General features: G+C 42.1%; 1 pseudogene across 1 annotated transcript; it reads left to right on the top strand.

Moving 5' to 3' along the window:
- The first annotated feature begins 2,592 nt into the window (after positions 1-2,592).
- On the top strand, positions 2,593-16,764 carry LOC145462465 (uncharacterized; annotated as a pseudogene). Its single transcript, XR_014041197.1, has 6 exons — positions 2,593-3,004; positions 4,730-4,977; positions 5,646-5,771; positions 7,643-7,758; positions 9,918-10,034; positions 16,417-16,764. The product of XR_014041197.1 is annotated as an uncharacterized LOC145462465 (transcript).
- The last annotated feature ends 446 nt before the right edge of the window (positions 16,765-17,210 follow it).

Raw genomic sequence — 17,210 nt, 5'->3', positions numbered from 1 at the left:
AGTCCTGTACTGAGCTATAATGTGGAAATGCTAGAGGAGACAGTCCAAGATATGTTTCTTATTTCCAGTTCAGTTACCGTTGGATCCAGTGTCTCTAAACTGGCAATAGGAAAACTGAGGCCTTTCATTAATTACATAGCACGAGTAGCGGTGCAGACGAAAGTTGGCAGGAGATTCAGCTCTGAAGTCTTCTTTAACACCGCTAAAAGTGGTAAGCTAGTGAGAACACTTTTAATCAAAATGTAAGTCTAGAATCCTATTTCGTTAAACTGTCAAATTAATGTTCATGCTAGAAATAGAGAACGCGACCAATTTGGCAGTATAGCGGTATCCCGATATGGTGGGATCAGTTAACAAATATTCCACGAGCGCGCGTTGGATATGAGATGGAAGATAGCCAACTCGGCGCTATGCGCCCCGTTGGCTATAACCATCTCATATCAGGAGCCATAATCGGGGACGGAGACCGTAAGTCTCGGGATTCGCGCGCACCTATGGTATGGGACAATTTTTCTATTTTTAGAACAAATTGCGCCATCCTGAAGTCATATATCCGCGCGGATTCACGCACATGTCAGGGGCTCTCGCGTGGATGTTGTCACGTTGCGTGATCAAATGGTGAGAGTTGAGAGATTCTCTTCTCTTTTTCACAGCGATGGCAGGGAATAAGGCAGGGAATACGAACCAGGGCGCTTATATGTAGTTTTATGCTCTGAGCTAACGGAAAAGGTGGGTTTTTCAGGGTCATAAACAAGACTTCAATCTCGCGCTGGGAATAGGACAATCACATGACTTTTGGAGGGCATATAGTTTATTTGTGGCCCGAGTAGCATCATTTGCGCCCGAGCGCGAAGCGCAAGGGCGCAAATGATGCTACGAGGGACACAAATAAACTATATGACCGACAAAAGTCATGCGATTATCATTATTATCAATACACAAGGCCAAATCGTACAAATTCATTTAATAAGAAAAAAATGTTTAACAGAGATGTAGCATGAAACTATGGTATGGAAAGTTGTTGCTACAATACGAACAGCTAAACAAGAGCCAAATAAAATTCCTTTTTGTTTACAATAAAATGTCAAATATAATCTAGTTTTAAAAAGATTGGTAAAAATGATTAGCAAAAAGACAGTTTACATTTAAAAAAATGATACTCTTCCCGTTCCAATCAGCTGCAGGGCCGTTAATACATTAACGGTCCGCTAGGAGTCATTTGCGGCCCGCAAAGCGCGTGTTTTCAAGAGGGCGGTTTTCAATTTGGCCGCGTATATTGATAATAATGAATAGAGGAGTTAGGAAACTATGAAGTCCTGAAGCTCTGCTATATCTAAATATATCCAGCTAGTTTTTTACTGTGTAATGGAAAAGCTGTTAATCTTCAACATAGGTGAAATTTAAAGTTGAGTAATGTACAGCTCATGTAAAAGAAGCATCAGTCGGAACACAACTTGGTCAGCCATATAAGCTTACTGCGGAACATACCTAAATTCGACACTGTCTTACTTCACTCAAACTGGAGCAGCTCACGACGAAAATACTTAAGCAAAATTCCAACAGACGTAAACGCGTTGAGTTGTAGGGCAAAAACACGAAACATTTCGGGAATTTCGGACGCCATTTCCCCCGCGCGATATCCACAAAAATCCTCGCAGTATGTACGCGCGTGTGCCGCAGGTGATGGCGCAATTTGTTCTAAAAATAGAATTATTGTCCCATATCATGGGGACAACCCCAATACTTGAAATGGCGCGCGCTTACGGTCTCCGTCCCCCGATTATGGCTCCTGCTCATATCCAACAAGCGCGAGTGGAATAATTTTTTATTAAAAACTCCCCCAAAATATAGAAAACTAGTCTAAAATAAAAGTAAAGACGTCCCAAAAAATCACGCTTACGCTACCATATTTGTAGAGCATGGTATAATGGCTCATAACCCATGATGGCTCAGCCAATGAAAACTCTTACATTGCATTATCCATATCCAATGATCCAGTTTTTAAAACTGCAGGATATTAGGACAGTAGACACGGCTTCTGGTTGATTAATTGATTGATTCTGACACGGCTCCTAATTGGCTGATTGGTCGAACCAGGGCGTGTTACAAAACAAGAAATGGCGAAATGGCGATATTGCACTACGTACGGTTAGCCTAAATATCCCTGACTCGAAAGTGGTTAGCTCTCAATAATTGTAAGGGTTATCCCTAACAGACACCCGTATCCCACACTGACCCTTACTCACATGGCCATTTCGCCATTCCGTGTTTTAAACACGCCCGTCGAGCCAAAATACCAATTTCAAGACCAAACGAGCCTGATATGTAAGGCGTTCCAGTTATGTAGCGCACGCCAGCGTTTAGTTTTGCTGCAAAGGTTTTGACACCTTTAAAGCTCTGTAAACAATTTTTCATTTTAGGCTCAGCATACCATTTTTAAACCTCTTTAATTTGACCCGGCAATGAAAGTTACCATGATATCGTAGTCATATCAGGCCAGTGACTTCGCATATTATCAGAACAATAGACACGGTTTCTGATTGGCTAATTGCAAAGTTGGGTGCTGCAAGTGAATGTAACACTTGTTTGGAGAGGCAACCATCACATTCAGTTTTCAATTGTTTAATTCAATGCTGTAAAGGTTTTAAGCGACAGAGGCAGAGCTAGTGGACAAACTATCAAACAGTTTGTACTTATTTGTCTTTCTGCTCCAATGCAGGTCATCCTGAGGTGCAGCTTCATGTGCTTTTTACAACAGCAAGTCAATTGTTGCTGAAGTGGACCGTGATGTCGCGTGGAAGCAGTTTGATTCAGGGCTATGTAATCCGTTACAGCTTGAGTGCTGGCTCTCCATGGATAAAACAACTCAGGATCTCACCATCGGTGACATTCTATCTAATGAGAGACTTGAAGTCTTCTACAACATACTACGTTGAGTTGCAGGCCATAAATAAATATTTCACGAGTGAACCGTCTGTGGTCGAGGTCACCACACAAGAGAGCGGTAGGTTTGCCATTTGTTATAAACTTCACGTAGTGTATTGTCTTCACGTGCGCTATACGGTTATTGAAATCAACTCCGAAATTGGGTTTTTGGGTTTGTAAACAGTTGCAGCATATCGCTGTGTGGCCGTACATTTGGTGCCCACAAATTATTTCACTTATTTCATGGCTGGATTACTCTTTGAAAAGTCCAACGGATTTATACTACAACCGGATATTCGGTTAAATATACAGAAGTTGTGGCGTTTATACGCATAACAATACCCAAATGTACGAACTCCATGGAGTGGGCAGCTTTCACTGAATTGAATAGTACGGTCAGTTACATTCACCGTTTAATAGAACCCAGCTTGTCAGAATAGTAAGAAAATCTATGTGAAAGCAATGCTCTTGTGCATAACGAACTGGCAACATCTGACAGGCACTCAGTAGCTTTAATTTGCCGATTCGCCTAAATGGTTTGGTCATGTTTGAACTTTGATCATGTTGTCTAGGCGCACGCGCGCGTATGCACGCTGACGCCAGAAACTAAAAATTTTGTGCAACAACAGTGCACAGTGCAGTTTAATGGAATACCTTGAATTGGTTCTTTCGATATCTGCAGTAAAATCAGTATTTCATTGCGATGAAAAGAAACATCGAGGAATAGTTACTTTACTATTATTATTTCAGAACGGCCAATAGATCAACGAAACATTTTTACGATCTTTTCAGTTTCTTTTTGTTTCCAAAATAAGCCTAGCTAAGCCTTGATCTTGTTGTCTTCATAGCCCTTAGAAGTTTCGATGCATCTGTATTAAGGGATCACTATTTGTTTATCTTCTCAGTGAAACCCATTGCTTGACACGTTCTGATTGGTATACCGAGAACAGCTTCACAAATATATTCGCATTAACAAAATACACCAGTAGGTAAAATTATCAATAAATTACTGTAGTGTACTGTTAACTGAATTTCAGTCTATTATTAAAGATGAAAGTTTGTTTCAACTGCTGTTTCATCTACTGCTTCGTCTCAATCCGTGCGGAGCAAGTTTATGTTGGCATATGATGCCGTTATTTACGACATTTATCAAACCCGAGATAGACAAAACAACGTTATTGTTGTTTTATTTGGCGTTTGGACACCTTGTATATGCGTACGCCTATAATTTGAAAGTTAAGATAGTTTTTAAATTAGTGAAATACCGAAAATCCTGGACTTTTTTAAAATCCGGAAGAGAGAGCTGACACCCTGATTCTCTTCCCCATGTCCATTACTGCTGCAGAAATTATATATCTTAAATAGCACAAGCGTCGGGTAGGTACAACACTATATGTTGATGACCCCCGTTGTTTAGCATAAACCGTTTCAAACCAATAGTTTTCTAATTTTCGAATATGATAATTTTTAAGTGTTATATGAATAGTTGAGAAGAGAAAACTAAGGATATTGATCTCAAGATCACTACATATTATCAAATCATTCATAAGAGAGTCCGAGGCTACAAATCGGAAAATTGTTCATTAAGCATTTATTACTTAATTATGGTCAACTGTTAAATGGTGAACTTAAGTTTCTAAGATAACGTCTCTACTCAGTGGAGCCAGATCCCTAATCAACAAACAGTTTCTTTACCAAAGCCGCACTAATCGTGAAAGGCTGCCATCGGAAGTGACATTTTGCGAAGCTGCGAACAAAGTCTTTTTAATAATAATTAATTGGATTGACTGTATTTTTTTTTAAGACCAAGACGCTGAGCTTCCCAAGTTACCTCTGCCTCTTCCCAAACGTCCTTCAGGATTGGTTTACAATGACGGCCAATCCAGCGCCCCAGTGCACTTGTCTGCATTTCTTGACCTGACTTGTGGTGACTCGCAGCAAGCGTGGCCGATTATCAAGAAACTTGCCAAGTCCTATGGGCCTGAAAAACTTCGTTTGACCGTCCACTTCTTCGCCCTCGCGTATTTCTACCACGCCTTTATTTGTTTGAAGGTAAGCGTATTAACTTTTTAACCGCTATGACGCGGTGTACACTGTAATAATCATTCAAGTCAAAGTAATGTACCTCAATATAATGGTTTACTAGGGATTAAGAACACCACAGAGGTACGCAGCATTACAGAAGATCCAGATATTATCATTTTCTCATAAATTCATCATTTTCATGACAATTTCGACCTTCAGGGCTAATTAGTATTCCACGCTAGACAAGACTTTCCCTCAAGTCGAACTGCGAAAAGCCGAGCCCGGAAAGCGAAAAATGTCTGCGACGCTCAAAACTTGAAAACAAAGAGAGCGACAGAGGCGGAAGAGGGCCACGACTACCCGCAACATCGAAGGACTTAAAAAGCCTGTCGATAGACAATGTCACGGGAAAAGGACGAATAGCTCTACACGTCACCAACTTGAGATAAAGAAAACTAATTCTGAATCCCGGATGGAATTCGGACCAATGGCCTCCCAGATACCAGATACCACTGAATTTACGTGTGGGTCCAGAGGAAAATCCCAACTAACACGGCGCTCGTCTGAAGGGGAGAAACATGTTCATTACCATGGAAACCACGTCAATCAGATCCTCGTTTCTTCTGAAGATAACGGGTTTATCATACTACTCTAGTGACTCTCTAGTGACATAAGCATGTTGTTATTCTTTGTAGAGTGTGCACGTAGTGGAGTCATAACTCGTCACTGGTGTTTCCGTGGATAGACACAGTCTATAACAACCGAGATTACCTCAAAAACTCAGCAAACACATCTCAAATGCACCGAATGGAGGTCGCAGGGTAAGTGTTGAAGTCTTAAAACCATCATCAGAGTAAGCTTAAAATAGACCATTTTACAGTTGTCTGCTCAGTGACCTGGCCTTTGTATGGCAGCGAGGCTAGAGTTGACCTTGTTTTGATACAGACCTCACTGCTTTTGTTGTGTAAAACAAGTTGTTCCGATGCTAACTAGGTGTATTTACATGACAAAAGCAGTGAGGTCTGTATCAAAACAAGGTCAACTCTAGCCTCGCTGCCATACAAAGGCCAGGTCACTGAGCAGACAACTGTAAAATGGTCTATTATGATTGGCACATTTGTTTCCTTATTTCCTGGTTATTTATTTGTTTTATAATCCAATACATTGCTTACTAAAATTACATAACTAATGATATACATGCTTGCAAAAAATATATACGGTACTAACCCTTAGTTACGTGCATTTAAGGTGGCTCAAAACAGTTTCCAGCACTTATATCTGGATGGGTCGTTATAACCACTCTTTATCACTTGATGCTACAATCATGGTATCAAAAAACTGCCCAAGCATTGGTGAACACGTTGTCATCATTTTCATGACACAACAGGTTATCATAGCAACAGTATGACCTCCTAAAAACACCCTTAATTACAGCTTTACGGGCTTATAACTCAAAAATGGCACGGTGAAATTATTTTTATATTATCAACTTTTCATAAGCATGATAAGGTGCAACTTTTGGAAAAGTTTAAAAAAATTCTGTACATGGGTTTCAGAGCCACCTTAAATTTTCGAAAATTTAAGGTGGCTCTGAGCCCCATGTACAGAATTTTTTTAAAACTTTGCCAAAAGTTGTGTCTTATCATACCTATCAAAAGTTGATAATATAAAAAAATTTCACCGTGCCGTTTTTGAATTATAAGCCCCTAAAGCTGTAATTAAGGGTGTTTTTAGGAGGTCATACTGTTGCTATGGTAACCTATTGTGTCACGAAAATGATACCAACATGTTCACCAATGATTGGGCAGTTTTTTTGATACCATGATTGTAGCATCAAGTGATAAAGAGTGGTTATAACGACCCATCCAAATCTAAGTGTTGGAAACTGTTTTGAGCCACCTTAACTTGATGTACATTACATAACAAGACCTAAGAATGCACTGATTAGTTTACTTTCTACAAATGCTTCAAAATGTATTGCAGGTAAAACTAGACCAAACAAGGGACAAGTGCTGGGTGAAAAGATACAGGATTTTGGGCCTTGACTTAGTCTTAATAATGTTGTCCTAACCTTGTGAGATATATAGTTGCCTTCCTCACCGTTCTGAAACCTAAGGGAAAAAAAGTGCTTCTTCGATTTTAAAAAAAGAATCAGAATTATCTGGAAAAGATTGCGACTTGAGCTTCCTCTACTTTGCTATGGGCTGCTAAAATATCAGACACGTAAAATAACCCGTTTATCTAACTATCAGTTTATCTCTTAGAATTGACCATATGTATACACCACTCTTAAGTTCCTTTCATACGGTCTAACAAGCTTTTTACTGAAATAGTCTCGGATATTGAGTTTATGAAGCGGTATAGGCAGCACCTCTTAAATACTTAATAAACAGTTATTCAATTGCAGCTTTGTAATGTATATTTTTTTCTGTAATATATTTTAAAAATATGTATTTTCAATAACGTTCTTTTGTTCTAGCGCATTTAGCTTAACATCGTGGTAACCAGCTCGAAAGCCAATGGATACTCTGATTACCACACACATATCTTTTTAGTCTTTTCCTTATTCGCAAATGTAACAAATATTTCTCTATTTATATTTCTAATACTAACTAATGTAAACTCCGTAAGTAATGCACAATAAAGGAAGTTAAAAGTTGAGTTATCTTCGGATTTGGTTAATTTTCGGCAGATTTATTGAGCAGATGGCGAACAAGGCTGGTATTCCTTCCAGTGTAATGCGGGACGGACTAAGTAATAAAACACTGGAATGGCAGGCGCGTCTGGCCTGGAAATATGCTTGTTCAAGTAAGTTCTTCAATCATATCTTTACCATATACGAGTTAAGCTGGGTCATCTTAAAGCTGGAACACTCTGTAAACTTACTGAACAATCCAATGAGGACAAAACAGAAGGCTGCAGGACTTAGCTATTCTCGTGTACAAGGTTAAGAACAAAATATGCTCCAAGCATATTGCTGACCTGTTTCAAATATCTGAAAAGAAATAAATCACCCCTAGATTTAATACAATAACACATGTGAAGCACTCTATCAGATACACTGGGCCTAAGTCATGGAATCTTATACCAAGGAATATTAGAAGTTCATCGACATTGTCATCTTTAAAGAGAAGCATCCGCAAACCTGACTAGGATATTTTGACTGATAGTTGAAGAAGTTATTGCACTTTATGTGATTCTTAATGTCTTTAATGTGCTTTTATCTTATGTATCTTTTGCATTTCTATCTATTTATATTTTTATATTATAAATATCTTTGATTAGCTTATGGATCTTGTTATTTTAATCTTTTAAGGTCATTCCTCACATTTGCATTGCGCATCCTTACTGCGCATAATTTATGGCGTCATTAGCGCGCGCTCGTGCACGCGCATATTGAAAACATGACGGATTTGCCTTGATATTGAGCTCTTTCAGTTGAAAAATGGCTCTAGCTCACGAACGAGCACGGGGACCCCAATTTTTTTTCCAGTCATTGTAATCAACTAATCATAAGCTTCGCGTGAGAAAAGACTGATCTAATTTCTATTGCTGAAAATTTAATAAATAAGAAAAATAGCAGATACACTGTGGTCTTTTCTATTTTGCAGTCGGTAACCACGTCAAGAAATTTGTTCAAATTTTAATCAAGGATTTAGCTTTCTGTCTGAATCAAACTTAAAATGTTTATTTGTGTCCGACACAATGTATTGACTGTAGTTTAATGCGTTTTCTTATGAGTCTGGGCTCACAAAGATTTTACAATTACTGGGAATGCGTTTTTATAAAAAGCATTACATAATGCCAAAATGGGGCATTTTCAGTGCCTCACTGCTCCTTAATGAACATGGGCACCCCCTTTTTTATTTCAAAATTGAAGTTATCATATGACAAATATTTAGTGGACAAAGTTTGAACAAAAATCTATTGTCACGTTTATTTCAGAGGAATTACCTTAAGTTTAAGTGTCCCAATTTGGTGGTTTTGTTCCTGCTATTTTAGCCTGACACTTAAATAAAGTTACTTACTTTTACTTACTTAGTGTTTAGAGGCTTTTTCAATCCCGCATCCCGCCACTATTTTTGGCTCAATCCCGCTATCCCGAACCACTCAGAATGTTTATCCCGATCCTTACTGGTTATTGGTACAGTTTATCGCCGTAACCTGTGATTTTCTGATTTTCATCCCGCATCCCACCATCAATTTCAAAACTATCCCGTATCCCGCCTGTCAAAATGGGTAAATCCCACTCCCGCCAAAATATTTCACATCTCGCCTCTATGACAGTTACTCCCTGTGTTCGTCCCTCGGAATCCTTGGTCATATTAAATACAGGCCCCTGCTGTTTTATCCTCGGATTCAAAAAGGGCAGTGCGGTATAGGGTAAACGACAACGCAGAAGACACATAACGTTGTTGAAGTTCTTGAGGGGGCGTATTAGCATGTATATCGTTTGATATCTCCAGGACATCGTGTTACGTAACCGTTGAGTGTTGCACTAAAAATGGAACTGTTAGTTTAAATACCTCAATTTTTTCAGGTCTTTTTTTCCAGTAGTGTTATGGCTGCATTTGCATCTATCATCATGTCTCAATTTAAATGGTTGTCAAACCTTCCGGTTTATTTGTTGGTCGGGGAAAGAGTTAATCACAATTGTTCGGGCGTACCTCACACAACGGTGACAATTTGGATGCTGGGAAACGGTCACAAAAAGTTGGGATTATATTTCTCAACATTGTCTTAAAGCGTTGGTAAACATTTTTTAAATAACCTGCGAAAGTTTTCCGTCAGAATCAATATTTCCAGTTAATGAAGCTTTAGTTATTGCTTATTTTATTTTTTTATTTTTAAATGTTTAGTGTTTTTATCATGAAGAGTACTTTCATGTTACGCAAAAGTTAGCCCATGTCACTCATAATTCGCTGTAAAGTTACGGGTTGCTCAGAGAGTACTTTGATTATTCACAGAGTCGGTGATGAGTACGCCAACGTTTTTCTTAAATGATGTGTTCATTGCGGGTGATGTATCAGCAACATGGAGCGAAGAACAATGGCGGGGGATCATCAACAAGCTATTACCTGAGGGTAAGGATCCTGTTTTATTGTATGGCTAGCTAAATAACCACATTCTGCGCTGTGATTGGCTACCCGAGCAGGTAAGATTGGGTTCTCTTCCCTGCTTTGAAATGCCCTCTGTATCCCGCCTAATGAATCTATACTTACTGTGACACGCTTAGTTCATGGAAATTAGTTCTCGTTCTAGAATAGACCTTTTCACGGTTAGTTTTTCGCATTTGCATTACAGTGAAATCCCTCGTGGATGCGAGGCAATTTCGGTCTGAAACTGCGAAAAAGCCCAAAAGTGCCTCACATGCATGCTAGATTATATTGTAATGCAAATGACCGTGAAAAGGGGCTATTAAGAGGCCATTTCCATTGGGGAAAAAATCCTGAAATTCTGCCAGCAAAATCGAATGGAACGGGAATATCCATGCCTGTATCCAGGTGAAAGCTTTCCAGAGGTTACGAGGTTGTCCATTGGAGGAATTTGGAGCTCCGGTTCCAAGCCTTGAGTAACACAGACGAGCAAGACATTGAAGAAAAAGACACTGTAAATCAACAGTGGAAGCAAGTGAGGAACATGTTTGATGAAGCAAGTAAAACCTGTCTGGGGATGTAGAAGACTAGAAAAAAGAAAGAATGGATTACACCAGACAAGTGGCAGGCTATCGAGGAGAGGCGCCAGCTGAAGAAGAAAATAAATGACAGCAGATCAGCCAGACTTCGAGTAAAGTATAGGGCAGCATATGCAGAAACCAACAGGCGTGTCAAGAGAAAAGATCCGAACTGACAAAGAGGCATATTTGGAAGAGCTGGCAAAGGAAGCAGAGGAAGCGGCTCAAAAGGGAGAGCAGACTATGAATGTCTATAAAATCAGAAGAAGAAGAAGAAGAAGCAGAATGTCTATAAAATCACTAAATTGATCTGTGGAAAATATAGTGGCAGCAGAAATGCCCCCATACGAGATAAACAAGGGCAGCTCCTCACCTCTGAAAAAGACCAAGAAGCACGTTGGGTAGAGCATTTCAAGGAAGTCCTCAATAGACCAGCACCAGAAGTGGAGCCTGATGTACCAGAAGCTGAGGAGGACCTAAGTGTTGACACCGGACCACCCGAGAAAGAAGAGATCATTGCGGCCATTAATTCTCTAAAAAACCACAAGGCACCTGGCAGGGGATTCCATACGCTCGTGTATCTTCCAGAGGCTGTGCCGGTGTACGCTGTCGAAGGCCTTGGCAAAATCTACAAAGTTCACGTAGAGAGAGTTGCCAGTTCGGTACTCTGTTCAATGATATTTGAAGAACTTCCTTACGCAGACAGATTTACCTATCTCGGCAGCATCATCAGTAGAGATGGAAATCCAAAGCCGTCTCAACAAGGCCAGAAACTCGCTAAACATGATGAATAAGGTATGGCGCTCCTCCACTTACAGTACTCGTATCAAGCTCTCCTGTATGGTTCAGAATGAAGGGGCTTAACAGAGAAGGATTTATCAAAACTCTCCACATTTCACACCAAGAGCCTTCGGCGTTTCCTGCGCATCTTCTGGCCTAATGTCATCTCAAACAAAGATCTCTTTGAACGGTGTGGAACTGAGCGAATGGCTACCATCCTGATGAGGAGACGCTGGAGGTGGATTGGCCATGTCACCCGTCAAGAAGCTTCCATTGCGAAAACTGCTTTACACTGGACGCCAGAAGGGAAACACAGGAGGGGTCGCCCCAAGATCACGTGGCGACGGACAGTGGAGAAAGAAATCAAGGAGATGGGGAAGACCTGGGGAGGCATCAAGCTTATGGCAAGGGACCGGCAGATGTGGAGGGAACACGTTACTGTAGTGTTGTGACATCTGTCAATCATACGAGCACGCGGTCTAAAAAGGAGTTCATACTCCCCTTGTAGTCGGTGCGAGCATGTAGTCAATAAAGTCAGAGTGAGTTTAACTTGCGGTGGTTTCACTTAAACGGTACAACACCACACCTGGCGACGAGGATCCAAGAAGCGTATCCAGTAAGAGAATCCAAGTCCCGAAGCGCGGACATTAACGCAACTCAAATCCCAAAGCGCGGACATGATAATCCTGACAAACATTCGACAACATGGCAGTTTCGCTCCCGACTTTCCCGGTTTTCCAAGTGCGCCTAGACGGCAATGTGGGTCCAAGGTGGAAGAAATGGCTGGCCAGATTCGAGAATCTAATTGTAGGAATGGGAATCGCAGACGCAAAACAAAAACGTGCTCTTCTGCTACATTACAGCGGTCCCGAAGTCGACGAGATCTTCGACACGCTTGAAGGCACCGGCGAAGACGAAGATTACAAAACGGCTGTCGAAAAACTTACCGCTCACTTCAATCCCCAAGTCAACACAACTTACGAGGTCTTCAGTTTCAGAAAAGCTCAGCAAAACGAAGGCGAGAGTTTGGACAGTTTCCACACAAGACTTCGAACTCTTGCGAAGACCTGCGAATTTGCAGACACCGATAAAGAAATCAAGGAGCAAATTATTCTAAGCTGCAAGTCAAACGCACTGAGGCGGAAAGCACTACGTGAAGACCTTGATTTAACTGCTCTTTTAAAAGCTGGCAGAGCCCTCGAGCTCAGTGAAACACAAGCTAAAGAAGTGGAGAGTGACAAAACGAGTGACAAAAGGCAAAGGTCGCCGAAGAGAGGAACACGGCGAATCACGCAGCGAGTCACACAATCAGTCAGGCAAGACTGAGGAAATCAAAATTGCGGTGGCGCTTACCCCCACAAAGACTCCTTCCCTGCTAAAAACAAGAAGTGCACCTCCTGTGGCAAGCTCAATCATTTTGCTAAAGTTTGTAAAACAGTTCCACCCGGTTCAGTGAAACGCGTGACGGAAGAAGAAGACACAGATGAGGAAGACTACGTATACGCAGTAGGAGAGAAGAAACAACCCATGTGCAGATTGGAGATCGACGGAGAATACGTAGAACTGATGCTGGATTCCGCAGCTTCAGCTAATCTCATCGACGAAGTCACCTACCAAAGAATTTACAAAGGCAAAGCAAAACCTCTGGAACAAGCCAAACGGCGAATTTTCTCTTATGGATCACCCACACCCCTACCCCTGCTAGGAACCATTCACGCCAAGATAACTGCAAAATCCAACAGCACATCAGCGACTCTGCACGTTGTTAAAGGCAGTTCAGGAAATCTCCTAGGATATGACACCGCGCAAAGGCTAGAACTCCTAAAGATTGTCAACCAAGTCGGAACAAACAAGACTAGTCCCCAGTACCTCGCGAGCGGTGAATTTGAAAATCTGGCGGCATCGGCAAAGTGAGAGGAAAGGTAGTCAAGCTTCACATAGACCCTGATGTGCAGCACAAACAATAACCACACCGCCGAATCCCCTTTCATGTACGGCAAGACGTGGAAAAGGAGCTGGAGAGACTAGAGAGCTTAGACATTATCGAAAAGGTGACAGGCCTAACTCCATGGGTGAGCCCCATCGTAGTGGTCCCAAAGAGCTCTGGAGAAGTCAGATTATGCGTAGACATGCGAGAAGCTAACAAGGCGGTAAAGCGTGAGAAGCACCTAATGCCGACCATAGACGACCTGGTCGCCGATGCAACCATTTTCAGCAAGCTAGACCTCTCCTCCGGATACCATCAACTTGAACTAGAACCAGAGAGTCGCCACATCACGACTTTTAGCACTCATGTAGGTCTGAGGAGGTACAAACGTCTGATGTTCGGAATAAACGCCGCATCAGAGATCTTCCAGAATGCAACTGAGGAAATACTTACAGGCCTACCGGGATGCAAGAATATCTCTGACGACATCATCGTGTTCGGAGCGGCTACAGCAGAGCATGACCAGAATCTCTATGGTGTCCTGACCAGACTCCAACACCACGACGTACGTCTGAACAAGGAGAAGTGTAGTTTCTCAAGGAGTGAGGTCACGTTCTACGGCCATATTTTCAGCAGCGAAGGAATCAGAGCCGATCCTGAGAAAATACAGGCGATCACTAACATGGGCGAGCCAGCGAATATAAGCGAAGTCAAGCCGTTACTAGGAATGGCCCAGTACGTTTCGCGCTACATCCCAGAGTATGCTACAATCACGGCACCGTTACGGGCTCTCACGAGTCGAGCACTCAGCGACGTGGAAACCAGATACTCACAGACCGAGAGGGAACTGCTAGCGATCGTGTGGGCTCTGGTACATTTTCGTCTTTACCTTTATGGATCTGAGTTTACACTCGTGACGGATCACAAGCCTCTCCTAGGCATCTTTAAGAGTCACAAGTCCACTTCAGCTCGCATGGACCGATGGAAGCTAAGGCTGATGCCGTACAACTGTCATCTTGTGTATCGGCCCGGAAAGGATGCTGAGAACCCCGCCGACTTCATAAGCAGACACCTAAACCTCCAAACAACCGCAGAGAGAAACGTTGCCGATGAATATGTGAACTATGTTTGCACCAACGCCATACCAAAGGTTATGACACTTCAAGAGATTCAGGCTGAAACAGAGAAAGATTCCACACTTCAGTCACTGATCAAGGCGATCGAGACAGACCGCTGGACTGACTCTGAGATACTAGACTACAAAAGACTCAAGGACGAGCTACTGGTCTACAGTGGAGTGGTACTGAGAGGTAACAGAATCGTAGTCCCAAGCAAGCTGAGAGAAAGGGCCGTAGAGCTGGCACATGTGGAACATCAAGGCATCGTAAAGACGAAGCGCTTAATTCGTGAGAAAGTTTGGTTCCCTGGAATAGACAAGATGGTCAAAGATAAAGTCGATAACTGCCTAGCATGCCAAGCAGTAACTCCAAACAAGACATCGCGAATTGAACCTCTGCAGATGACGCCGCTACCTAGTGGACCATGGAAAATGCTGGCAATGGATTTCCTTGGACCATTCCCTTCGGGTGACCATCTCCTAGTTGTCATTGACGAATAAAGCCGCTTCCCGGAAGTTGAGATCGTTAAGTCCACATCAGCCAAATCTGTTATCCCGAGGCTCGACGCCATATTTGCAAGGCAGGGAATCCCGGACGAGCTGAAGACCGACAATGGCCCCCCTTTTAACGGAGTCGAGTTCAGCAACTTTGCGAAGCATTTAGGATTCCATCACAGGAAAGTTCAACCTCTTTGGCCGAGAGCCAATGGCGAAGCAGAACGTTTTATGCCAAACCTTGAGAAGTGCGTGCGAACTGCTGTCGTTGAGGACAAAAATTGGAAACAGGAACTGTACGAATTTCTCAGACAGTATCGTGCGACACCGCACATGACCACGAATGTATCCCCAAGTGAAGCACTCAATGGAAGGAAACTCAAGATCACCCTGCCAGAAGTATCACCAACACCAGCTAGAAAGCATACCCTGCAGGAGACTCGGAAGACTATGGCAGAGAGAGATGCAGAACAGAAGTCAAAGATCAAGGCGTATGCAGACTCGAAACTGAACACAAAACCAAGCAATATCAAACCAGGAGATACAGTGCTTGTGAGACGAACAAAGAAAAACAAATTAAGCACTCCTTTTAATCCAGAACCCCTTGTTGTAGAGGAAAAGAAAGGATCTATGGTTACGGCTAGCGACGGTTTCAAGTCCATAACGCGAAACTCATCCATGTTTAAAATCATCCCGAAAGATCTGAAAGCTGAAGGAGATCGCAGAGAACAGGAAGAAGTAGAGGACTTCCCTGCTGAACAAGCCGAAGTTTCGACACGAGATGAAGATCCAAACCCTCCAAGCGCAAATGACGGAGGCCTGCGGAGGTCACAGAGACAGAGGAGACCCGCAGCGAGGCTCGCAGATTACGTTCAAATAATCTACTAGCATAACCACTGAACACTTTAAGAGACCCGTTACTAGAAGGCATGCTTATCGTTTGTTGATGTTATTGTAAAGTTGTTTGGTCTAGTTAGTCGACATATATGATTGTAAGTTTATTATCAAGGAGAAGAGAGATGTAGTGTTGTGACATCTGTCAATCATACGAGCACGCGGTCTAAAAAGGAGTTCATACTCCCCTTGTAGTCGGTGCGAGCGAGTGAGTGAGAGTGAGTGAGTGAGTGAGTGAGCGAGCGAGCGAGCGTGAGCGTGAGCGTGAGCGAGAGCGAGAGCGAGTGAGTGAGTGAGTGAGTGAGTGTTTTGCGTTTTACTGCGGTCGTGAAAACATTTTGAAACTAAGCTTTTCGAAAACGATGGAGTCACAATAATCATGTGATTTCCCTACCCGAGTTTTCCTCAAAGACAAATCTAAAGTGACCGGTGATTGTTGCGTTTTTAAATTCCTCAGGCGTCGTGTGGACGGAAAACATTTGATGCGTTTCAGAGTGAACCCCCCCCCCCTCCTCCCCCCGTTTTAATATGTGAAGGCATTGGGCAGTTCATTTTGATGATCGCATTTTTTCATTTCAGAGGAAACCCAAGTGAAGGATGGAGGAAACTGAACTTGATTCGAATGCAGCATGCGTTCCACAACCCGCGGAGTTAACTTGGCTTAATTAATTGCCACTGGTGATTTTTAACTTAACTGAAGGCTTTGAACTAATGAGGGCTGTCATCCAGACAATAAAACATGTCATGTATTCGATCATTTAAATAACAGGACTTTGTTATCTCTTTGAATGAGACGTTTATTAAATACATATGTACCACGTATTGAAAAAAGAACTGATTTATATTCCATACAACATTGACGATCAAGCATATATGTTTCAAAATGTTTCTTAAGCAAATGAATACTTTCAAAATAAAAGCCATATAAAAAGCTGTTACAAAAAATCTGACTTTCTTAAAAGGTTGAATCAGTAGCTATTTGTAATAAATAAACTTACCTTTAAATATGGGCTTTAATTTAGAAAGATTGCTTTGTTTCAGCCAGGCCGAAACAAACTTTATCGGCTTTCCTACAAAAAATCTCTCTACGTCTGGCAAACGGTGCGTCGCGATTGCGTTTGATAAACCACGCGCACGAAGCAATTTTTTGATTCGCCTCGCCCCCCTACCACAGGGACAAGACCCCCTGGCACGAAGGGCTGGACTTGTCCCGGGGGTCGGTAACAGGTGGAATTGAACAACGCGTAATGAAGGCTGGTTTTCACCAACATATAAGCAAATCTATAAGCATAAAGTGCTGACGCATTACGGTGCTGATAATTAGCACCTCTTAGTAAATGGTTTGAACCCAGGACTATCAGCAGTTCGCCTTT

The sequence above is a fragment of the Orbicella franksi genome, chromosome 12 (assembly GCF_964199315.1).
Source record: "Orbicella franksi chromosome 12, jaOrbFran1.1, whole genome shotgun sequence".
NCBI classification, from domain to species: domain Eukaryota; kingdom Metazoa; phylum Cnidaria; class Anthozoa; order Scleractinia; family Merulinidae; genus Orbicella; species Orbicella franksi.
This window is presented reverse-complemented; position numbering and strand designations above follow the sequence as displayed.